Source organism: Octopus bimaculoides, chromosome 14, assembly GCF_046866305.1.
Source record: "Octopus bimaculoides isolate indiv1 chromosome 14, ASM4686630v1, whole genome shotgun sequence".
Lineage (NCBI taxonomy): Eukaryota > Metazoa > Mollusca > Cephalopoda > Octopoda > Octopodidae > Octopus > Octopus bimaculoides.
Genome location: NC_142941.1, coordinates 59,260,721 through 59,272,953, shown reverse-complemented (window position 1 = coordinate 59,272,953; position 12,233 = coordinate 59,260,721). Strand labels below are relative to the sequence as shown.

Sequence of the window (12,233 nt, the reverse complement as noted above, 5' to 3'; positions counted from 1 at the left end):
GGAAGAGTCTTTCATATATATACACATACATACATACATACATACATGCATACATGCATATATATATATATATATATATATATATATATATATATATATATATATATATATATATATAGAGAGAGAGAGAGAGAGAGAGAGGGGGGTATGAGGGATTTTCGTCGGGATGACTCAAATTAATAGGTATCTTTAAATCCGACTTAACGTGCATCTCATGTTAGAACGTTGAATGATGATTTATCCCCCTTGAGAGGTCCTCTCATATTGACGCATGATGCATGAAAGCACAAACACATATCTTAGCAGAGAAAGAACTGGGCGCCGGAACTGACAGACCATGTGATTTTCAGCGTGCTGTGCTTCAGTGGCAAGTGTCCGGCGACCAAATACCAGCCAAATATCGCGGCCAACGTTACAAAGAATAACAGTATATGTTAAGTCACTGTGTTGCAAATAATCAGTAGATTTATTAAGAAATAATTATTAGCAACGGAAGCGTATAAATACGAAAAGACAACCTTTAAATCAAACTCAATGTGTGAGGACTTCTGAACGCTAATATCAAGGCATCCACGTTAATTTGGATTTAACGATTACCTCTTGACAATATTTAAATCCAAATTTACAGCTGTTTCAAGGATGCGGTGATAAATACATGCAGTAATGTGTATTATGCATACATAGACATGTACTAAACTGATGTTAACAAATATGTATAGATGTTTTCGATCTAGTTTGGATTCTTTGCCATCACATTTGAATTCTTTGCAATCAAATTTGATGGCAAAGAATTCAAACTTGATGGTAAAGAATCCAAACTAGATCGAAAACATCTATATATATGGAATACGTCAATTTAAGAGGTAGTCGTGATGCTAGCACTCACCACACACACACACACACACACACACACACACACACACACACTCACTCACTACTGTAGGCAGCTGGGTTTCCATGGCATTCTCCAGTAAGTCAAATTTGAAAATGCTCATGGATGATCGATCATCTTACGGAAGTTAGTTTTGTGAATGTTTGCGAAACTATTCGCTTAACGCATTAGTTTGTTGCAATTAACCCCTATTTACCTTACAGTTCAACTTTATCCCTTCAACAATGGATGCCTAAGCTTGTACAAAACTGAACAACAGTTTCGGTCGGAGTCGCATACCGCTTTACCAATCCACTAATCGTTAAGGATAATGAAAATTCGTTAATTGTAAGAGGATAAAGATTAAATCGAGAGAAATGTACTTTTGTCTGAGTACTCCTATTTAACTGTATGTCAATACATACATGCATAATTGCATACGTATATATAAATATATAGGTATGTGTATATGTATGTAAGTGTGTGTGTGTTGTGTGTGTTTGTTATTTGTTTGTGTGTGTGTGTTGTGCATATGCACGTATGTATGTGGTTCAGGAAAGTGGAATAATTTCTATATGAAGCCCCTATCGTCAAGAGAACGCAACTCCGAGTTCAGTGTAACCGCTTTCGTCGCTTGATGAAACAAGCAACGCGAAACTCGGATTCGAAATTTGTGCATATACACCCTCAAGTAAAAATTCTATCTATCTATCTATCTATCTATCTATCTATCTATCTATCTATCTGCATGCATGTAAGTATGTATGTATGTATGTATGTATGTATGTATAATGCGTATATACATACGTGTGTGTGTGTGTGTGAGTGTGTGCGTGTGTGTGTGTGTGTGTGTGTGTGTGTGTGTGTGTTTCTGAATTAATGGGCCTAACATCGTTTTCGACAAATGAGATTCCCAGTTGTTTAGAGAATGTGATACAGAGAGAGAATGACAGGAAGAGAGCAAAGAGAGATAGATAGACAGACAGACAGATAGATAGATAGATAGATAGAGAGAGAGAGAGAGAGAGAGAGAGAGAGAAAGAGAGAGAGAGAAAGTGAAAATAAGAGACATACAAACTAAATGAAATCGTTAATGACTTACACTTAATCTACTTAACAGATCGGCTTAATGAAGTGATTTTAATTACCAAAAGTTAATCCGCAAAACAATCAGTATAACAACAGCAACAAAAACAACTGCAAGGGCAAAAACAACAACAAGCTCCTTTAAGCAGTAACTTGATCTGCTACAAAATATGCCGAATTCCCTCAAATGGAAAACTAGCTTAAAAATAAATAAAGGGAGACATGGAACAACGCAATCCGAAATGTACATAAGAACCGTATGGTCACGCTTGGAACGTCTTTGATAATAGAGCTGCTGGATCTAACCTGAACTAGGGCCAAACTGCGATAACGACTATCAGTAACAAAGCAGCCTGCATGTGTGTGTGTGTGTGTGTTCATAAATCATTTTTCGCGTAGACACACACACTCACTATATATATATATATATATATATATATATATATATATATATATATATATAAACAAATAGTAAATGAGTATATGCATATATACGTACAGGTATGTGCATACCGACATCCACCTGTATGTATAGGTGCATATCTGGGTACAGGACATTGCAAACAAACGTAGACGAGAACACACGAGCCACATAGAGAACATTCTCCTTCATCAGCCACCCACGTTTTAACAGCGGCGAAAATGAAAAAAATGAAAAAAAGCCAGAATGCCGAACTGGAAGCACAATCCAACAAAGACTCCCTCCAACCGGCTCCCACTACGAAGAACTGTTTGTTAAGAAGCCTCTGCCAATGAATATTTCCGTAATTAACGAAGATATGTCAACCTAAACATATTTGAAGAAATGCGGGAAAAAATCATATATATATATATATATCTGTGTGTGCGTGTCTGTATGTATATGCATCCATACACACACACACACATACACACACACACACACACACACACACACACACACACACACACACACACACACACACACACAAATACATACGATGATGCACACCACTCCGTGTCGCCTTACGACCGCGTCGATTTCCTTCCACTTGTAATGTCTCTGGCACCACTCAACCCTACTGAAATCGCTAATTAAGGTCTTAAGCAATTGAGATCTGGACAACGAGAAGAGGCGCGGATGTACGTCGATTCAAGATTGACTAATAATATGCTAAATTATGACTGATTTGAACATTATCAACGACTACAAGACTCAATGACTCAGTACACCTCTTTGCAAGTTGTTATTTAACATTACGTCAAATATGATTAAGTAAAAATTCTTCTTAGGCGTTTCCGCCATCTTTATTTTATTATATTTTTGCATATTCATGACTGTATTGTCTCTCATGCGTTCTACCTCTTTTTCTTAAGACGGGAGAGTAGGCTCATCAAACCAGTATGATCTCAAGCTCAGATTCACAGCCTCTACAATAGACTGTGGTTGATGGAGAGAACATGCTGAGGCCTTCGTCCGGCAATGAACTGAACATAGGCAATCCAATCCAGAAAGAGATATACATATAGGAAAATTCATGAAGAAAAAATGGAAAATGGTGTATGAAGTGAGTAATTAGACACTCGTAATAGGGTCAATAATTAAATGAATTTAGAGGGAAGAATGAGTTAATGGAGAACATTAGGAAGAAGGAAGAGAAGTTGGAGGCCTGCTTGTCTGGATTTTTTCATTATTGTAGCATGCGGTGTACGACAGCGGCGTCAAGAAAGATAGAAGATAAAAAGATTGCGTGGGACATATTTATATAAGGGACGAAAGTTAGAAAATGGAAGCGCTCCTCGAGTGATCCATACATACTGACATAAATACACGCACACATACATACATGCCTACACACATACAAACTTGCCTACATATATATACATACAAACATACATGCGTGTGCATATATGTACACTCACACGCACGCACACACATAAATCCTGTTGTATAATTTCGTATGTGTGCGAGAGAGAGAGAGAGAGACAGAGTGATTTATAGCACCATCGATATAGAAGCAATGTTCCATTGTGAGTCCTACTGAAGCTTTGTAAAAAGTGAATAGCTGTTAGTTTTGAAGTATTTTCTAGTCCCAAAGAGGAAGACCAGTCTTTGTGAACAGAACACGGTTTATAGGTAAGACAAATAAAGATAAATATCATTTGGAGCGCAACAGTTTTCCAAATGGACAACTGATATCTTATTTTGCACAACTAAAACAATATTCTTTTCAAAGAACGCTTTTTTTGTGTGTGTAAAAAAGAAAAAAACAGAACCCTATTTACAACCATCTTACATTCTACTTAAAATAGCCAAGCACTACATTAGATAACCAACGTAACATCTCACATACTAATACTTTTGTTCTCTTCTTTGCCACTTTCCTGATAATCCCCACCCTACATTTTGTTTATTATTATTATAATTATTAGTTACTATGGTGACAACAGTCTACCTACCTACCTACCTATCTATCTATCTATCTATCTATCTATCTATCTATCTATCTATCTATCTATCTATCTATCTATCTATCTACCTATCATCAGACACATACACTCTCTCTCACTATATTTCTCAACAACAACCATTTATCTTTATCATGAAAGTCTTTTTCTAAAGTATGTGTTGCGTTGTCTCAATGTTGAAAGACATACAGAAACACAGACACAGAGAGTTATAGATAGAGATAAAGATCTATATATATACATATATATACATACATGCATACATGCACACACACACACACACACACACACACACACACACACACACACACACGCATATATATATATATATATATATATATATATATATATATATATATATATATATATATATATATATATATATCATATATCTATATGTATGGTCTCCCACCACCGTTTGATAACCGGTGTTGTTGGGATTTTTTTTATGTTCTCATCACATAGCAGTTCAGCAAAGGACACCGACAGAATAAGAACCAGACCTTAAAAAGTAATTACCGGGGTTGATTCGTTCGACTAAACCCTTCCAAGGTGGTGCTCCAGCGTGGCTACAATCGAATGACAGAAACAAGTAAAAAATGAAAGATACCCGTAAAAGATTCCCGATTTTACATCTTGCGAAACCACTCCTGTTATACAATTACCATATAAGGACATAAAATTTTAAAGTATTTTTTATTATATTTTCCGCTTGATATTTATCAATATTCTAATTATCCTGAGGCTAATCGTTTTTATTCAAATTAATTCTAGAATGTGTTAACACCATTCTTAGACACATTAATACACGACGGCTAAATTCTCATATTTATAATACACAGATAATCATATACGTATATGCATGCATGCATATATATATATATATATATCATGCGTATTGAGTACTGGTACTAACGGCAGATTATTTCTTCCAAGCTACTTCATTCTGTCAACCCCAACGAGTGTGATGGTCTAACATATGTACTCGTAACTATGGCAACATAATCACGCTCCACATCAGCGCGCGCGCACACACACACACACACACACACACACACACGCACACATGCACATATGCAAGCTACATGTGCGAATACAACGATTCGAAGTGATGATGTTGCTAATAGATTTGAGTAAACATGCTTCACTGTCGCTATTGATAAGGCAGCTAATATTGTCAGAGATCCAACCGTCAACAGCTTACATCACTCCAAAGACAGAGAGAGCGAGAGAGAGAGAGAGAGAGAGGGAGAGAAGGAAAATAAGAGAGAAAGGCAGATAGCCATTATAGTGCTATAATACGCATCACAATCTTCTACAAGCTCGATGTGAACTCAGAGTTCTATAACTACCGCAGTATGCATTAAAGGGCTAATGTAATACACCCACACTTCTGCACACACTCTCACGATGTCTGATGCCAAAGACCCACGTTTATAAGCACTTAGTTTCTGCACTCATAAAGCAACATATGGGACAAACTTATGGCAGCAGTGTTTGGAATCATATCAACTGATAGGCTACAGAAGATCAGTACGCAAGCACCTCCTGTCACTTTCACGCTGGACTCAGCTGAGAAAATTGAACTATTGATATATATATATATATGAACCATTGATATATATATATATATATATACATATATATATATATATATATATATATATATATATATATATATATATATATATATGGGAGAATTTACGAAAAAAAACAACAAATGAAGACAGGTGGTGTAAACAACAAATGGATGTATTAGTTTAACGCTCGGGAATAGAGAAAGTCTTTGACGTTTCGAGCCTACGCTCTTCAACAGAAAGGAACACAGAAAGAAATAAGGCGAGAAACAAGGAGAAAAAAACTATAAATGTAGTGATCAGTGATCTATCATGGCGATATATATATATATATATATATATATCAATGGTTCAATTTTCAGACGCAATTTAAAACCAAAAAGGAAATATTTCACCGTCACTAAAAGGGACTAAGAGTGCAGGGAGCATCTGTATTGCCAGAAATAATACTGACAAGGGAGATAAAACTCCCCATAGCTAGCGGGGGTATCAGATTAGTGCGCTAATTTCGCATGAAATTAATGCTCATCGATATACTTACTCCATTGCTGGTGGTCAAGAGTGACGGTGATTTATTTCCTTCTTTGGTTTTAAATTGCGTCTAGCCACCCTAATTATTTTACAATTTTCACATTCCCATTTTGCTGACTCAGCCATTGATTCCTATGGTAAATTCTATAAATACTGACAAGGGAAATTTAGCTTCAACACCAGCAATGAAGTGTCATTGATGATCATTAATTTCATGTGAAATTAGCGCGCTTATCTGACGCCCTCGCTTGGTGTGGGGAATTTTATCTTCCTTGTTAGTACATAGAACATGTGCTTTGTTTGTGGTTAAAGAGTTTGTGGCTCTCATTTCTAGCAATGCTCATCGCTTGACAACCGGTACTGGTTTGTTTACGTCCTCGTAGCATTAGTTGTTCGGTAAAAGAGACTTATACTATATGTACCAGACTAATTTGTTCGACAAAACCCTTCAAATCGGTGCCCCAGGATGGCCACAGTCCAATGACTGTAACACGTAACAGATACAAGTTACATAGAACCAGAATTATATTATGCTTTTCTGTTTTCTCATGGTGGAAAGTGGTTTTTATTAGTGCGAATTGGCTGTTACTTTTAGCATGTCGAATGACTCATATTAGATCTATATGTTGTGCTTTAAGTGCATGCACTAAATATTATATTTATCCTTTTCACCCGCGCTGCTGTTTCACCAATGACTATGGTTGATTTGTGTAAAATAGAGAGAAGAATATACAGGAAGAATAGAGGAGAGAAAAACAGAAGGAAACATCGGTGGGGGGGGGGGGGGGAGAAATAAAACGGTGGACCAAAAGTCACGCACAAAATAAGTTCAAAACACTCCGGAATTGTCAATGACTCTTCAATTTTTCTAACATTGAATAAGAGGGACTAAAATAATGGTGAATACACACGTATTTATGCATGAACAAAATTAATAACAATAATAATAATAATAATAATAGTAATAATAATAATGGCTTCAAATTTTGCCACAAGGGCAGTAATTTTGGGGGGCGGGGATGGAATAATAACAATAATAATAATAATAATAATAATGACAATAATAATAGTCTTTTCTACTCTAGGCACATGGCCCGAATTTTTGGGGGAGGGGGGGGGCAGTCGATTAGATCGATCCCCAGTACGCGATTGGTACATAATTCATCTGCTAAGTTAGTGTGACGTAAACAAACACCAGTTGTGAAGCTATGGAGGGAACAAACACAAAGACACTCCTAAATATATACATGTCTGTATGCGTACATACATGTGTATATATACGTACGTACACATGACGGACTTCTATTTGTTTCCGTCTATTAATCCACTCACAAGGTTTGGTCGCCCCGGGGCTACAGCAGAAGACACTTGCCCAAGATGTCACGGAATGTAACTGAACCCGGAACCATGGGAAGCAAGCTTCTTTCTAAACAAATATGTCTGTATGTATTTATGTATGTAGGTATATATATATATATATATATATATATATATATATATATATATATATATATATATATATATATATATATATATATATATATATATATATATATATATTTACACCCACACACGCGCTTTCGCACATAATCATATGTTTATATATATATATATATATATATATTATACACACACGCATTTATATATATGCATGTTTATGCTTTTATATACATACAATTCATATATTTGTAAGGTCCGGGTTCAGTCCCACTGCGTGGCACCGTGGGCAAGTGTCTTCAACTATAGCCTTGGGCCGACCAAAGCCTTGTGAGTGGATTTGGCTGACGGAAACTGAAAGAAGCCCGTCGTATATATATATATGTATATGTGTGTGTTTGTGTGTCTGTGTTTGTCCCCCACCATCGCTTGACAACCGATGTTGGTGTGTTCACGTCCCCGTAACATAGCGGCTCGGCAAAAGAGACCAATAGAATGAGTACTAGGCTTACAAAGAATAAGTCCTGGGGTCGATTTGTTCGACTAAAGGCGGTGCTCTAGCATGGCCGCAGTCAAATGACTGAAACAAATAAAAGAATTTGTGTGTGTATGTGTGTGTGTGTGTGTGTGTGTGTGTGTGTGTGTGTGTGTGCGTGTGTATGTCTGTATGAGTGCGTAAATATAGATATACATACAATTATATTGAGGGCGGCAGACAGACAAGCAGACAGACGAATAGATAGATAGATAGATAGATAGTTAGATAGATAGATAGATAGAAAAACAGACGACAGACAGAAAGGCAGACGACAGATAGATAGATAGATAGATAGATAGATAGATAGATAGATAGATAGATAGATAGATAGATACATTTCTTTTATTAGCCACACATGGCTCAACGAAGATGGGACAAATACAATGTAGAGCGTTTCTTTTTGGGAGGGGGAAGGAAGGAAAAAAAAAAAAAAAGATAGATAGGTGTGGGCCTATGTGTTTAATAATCCTGTAAACTAATATGTTTCCTCGTGTAAGCGATCTCATATTTGTTTACGTATTGTTGTAGCTGCGCCTGCCAGCAGCGTTTTCGGTCCGTGAGTTATAAGCAGCGTCGTGTTACTACAGCAGTACCGTGCATTATAGCAACGTTATAAGACCCTACTTACTGACAGCAAGTCACGGCATTCACAGATCTCCATTGGGTCCCAATACCTGTGGAGCTCCCGGGCAAGGGCCCCAGTTTGATCATGCCTAAAGAGGGCCCTGTGCAAGTATCATTTACCGTTTATCGTTTATCGTTTATCGTTTACTTCTTTCAGTCGTTAGACTGCGGCCATGCTGGGGCATCGCCTTGGAGATGTTTTAATCGACAGAACCGATCCCAGAACTTTTCGTTGAAGTCTGGTACTGATTCTGCCGCCCCTCTTATGCTGAACTGCTAGGTTACTGGGACGTAAACACATCAACACCGGTTGTCAAGCGGTGATGGGGGAAGTACTCATACACACATACACGCACGCACGCACGCACACACACACACACACACACACACACATATATATATAGTGAACACACACATACATACAGGGTGCGATAGATAAATTGTCACCATTTTTTTTATTTCTCGCGTGCGCATTGTTTGGTTTTGATTTTGTCGACTACACAGTATAGTAAGGTCCGTTGGGCACCGTCTGTGAGAAAAGCAGCACCATGACGCAATTCACTCTGCCAGAAATTTGGAAATGACATGCTGTATTGCTTGGCATTCGCACCGGAAGCGCCAATACGAACAGATGGTGATCACAGAGCAAACGTTGGTTTGCCATGTCCCTAAAAGATGTACCGATAATGATAAAAATCAAACATCCTGTCAACATCAATGTGTTTGGAGTGTACACTAGTGATGGCGACCTTATGCCTCCGTTCATCTTCCCACACGGCCTCAGACTCAACACGGACGCCTACATCAAGTGTCCGGAGGAAGTAGTGCTGCCCTGGGTCAAGAGTTTGACTGCTGGAAGACCCTGTGCTTGGCAACAGGACTCTGTACCATGCCACACAAGCAGGAGAACCCAGTCATGGCTGTCAAACAATTTCTGCGACCACATCACCCCTAACATCTGGCCACCTAATTCCGCAGACTGCAACCCCCTTGATTATTATGTGTGAAGCGCAGTTGAACGGGAGCCCAACAAACTCCTTCTAACACCAAAGATAAACTGAAGGCAAAAAGTTATGGCAGCATTCACCAACTTAAACAAGGAGATCGACTAGAAGGATCGCAGGAGATTCCGAAGTAGTCTGGAGGCCGTGACTGAAGCCAACGGCGATCATATTGAATAAATTTATTCTTTAGTATTTCAAGATATTTTAATGTAATTTTGGTAAATATGTCTGTTAAAATGAGGTGTCAGAGTTATTTTCATTTTTGCGTAATTTAGACGACAATTTATTCACCGCACTCTGTATGCCGGCTCTAGTCTATAGCAGAAGACAGGTGCCACGCAGTGGGACTGAACTCAGCACCACCATGTGGTTGGGAAGCAAACTTTTTACTACACAGCTACGCCTGCTCCCTGTATGAATATGAATACAACACTGGTGCCACGCAGACAGCCTAGGGAGAATGGAATGGAAAAAGTTGTTTGTAGATACATAAACATCCTGAACTGACGGACGATCTATCTATCTATCTATCTATCTATCTATCTATCTATCTATCTATCTATCTATCTATCTATCTATCTGTCTGTCTGTTTATGTGTATATTTATATATATGTGTGCATGTGCGTGTGTGTGTGTGTATAATGTATATGCATATGTTATGTGTATGTATTATGTACGTACGTTTGCATGTGTACGTTTGAGTATCACAGCGTCCCATAGACGAAACTAAAGTAGTTTGTCCATAAAAAAATGTAAACACATACACACACACACACGCACGCACACACACACACACACACACACACACACACACACACACACACACACACACATGCCCGCATACACGAAGCATATAAACTGGTTGTCATCGATCTGTTGAGAAATAGCAGCCAAAATCTTCCTGAAATCACCTCCCTGTCTTGCATAAGGAAGTAACAGATTACATAATGTTGTCTTTCGAGCTTCGAGCTTGATCATAGGCGTGCTCGATTACAACTGACCCGGCGCCAAATATCATCATCATCGTTTTTATCATCGTCCGCGTCATCATCATCATCAACAACACCAGCAATACCAACAACAGTAATATGCTGTAGAGACCCCCGCGTATAAGTAACATATATTTTTTTTTTCACCTACCTTATTGCTCCGCTCTCTTTCTCATCTGTACTGTAACAATCAGCAAGGTCCACCACACTGACTGTTGTTACTGACTTGGCGGATGTCAGTGCCGGCGGCGGCGACGGCGGCGGTCGAGAAAGAAACCGTGGTGGTGGTGGTGGTGATCGTCGTCGTGGGTGTAGTGATAATGGTGGTGGCGGTAGTGGTGTAGTTGTAAGCATTGGTTATAATGATAGTGAAAGCGTTGAGGGGGTGATACTGGTCCTGCTGGTAGTGGTGGTGGTTGGTGAAGGTTGGATTTAGTAGTTGTGATGTCAGTGGTGGTGGTGGTGGTGGCGGTGGTGGTGGTGGTGGTAGTGGAGGTGGTGAATAGTGGTGGTTGCGGTGGTAGTGGTAATGGAGTCGGTGTGATAGATTGTCGCGGTGGTGGTTGTTGTGAGAGTGGCGGTCATGTTTGTAGTAGTGGTGGTGTAGTGGTGGTGTAGTGGTGGTGCTGGTGTGCTGTGGTGACGGTCGTATGTATCGGCGATGGTCATCGTCTTGGTGGCTGTGGTTCTGGCTGCTGTTGTTGTGGTGGTGGCTATGGAGGTGGTGGCTCAGGTGGCTGTGGTGGTAGTGGTAGCTGTGGAGGTGGTGGTTGTGGTGGTTGTGGTGGTAGTGGTGGTAGTGGTAGCTGTGGAGGTGGTGGTCCTGGTGGTTGTGGTAGTGGTGGTGGGGGTTGGGATGGAGTGGCTGCGGAGGTGGTGGTTGTTGTGGTTGCAGTAGTTGTTCAGGTGGTGATTCTGATGGTGGTGGTAGTGGCGGCGGTGGCGGCGGTGGCGGCGGTGGCGGCGGCGGCGGCGGCGGCGGTGGTGGTGGTGGTAGAAGTGATGTTTTGCTTATAACGTTGGTGTAATTAATAACAGTTGTTATTCAACACCAGGTCTGCTCTGAATCGAGCTGACTGACCTACGGTTGTCATCGGTGTTCCGGCCATGTCCAACTCGTCTTATTTCCATAGACAGTTTATTATAGG

General features: G+C 39.3%; 1 protein-coding gene across 3 annotated transcripts in view; it reads right to left on the bottom strand.

Annotated features, from left to right (window-relative positions):
* Window positions 1-11,377, bottom strand: part of LOC106876381 (ras-related protein Rab-13) — a 51,143-nt gene extending 39,766 nt beyond the window's left edge. For all 3 annotated transcript variants that reach the window (XR_016244354.1, XM_089363054.1, XM_089363053.1), the window contains exon 1: window positions 11,237-11,377. The gene's annotated coding sequence lies outside the window, so the exon portion shown is untranslated. The remainder of the gene's footprint in view (window positions 1-11,236) is intronic.
* Between the last annotated feature and the right edge of the window lie 856 nt (window positions 11,378-12,233).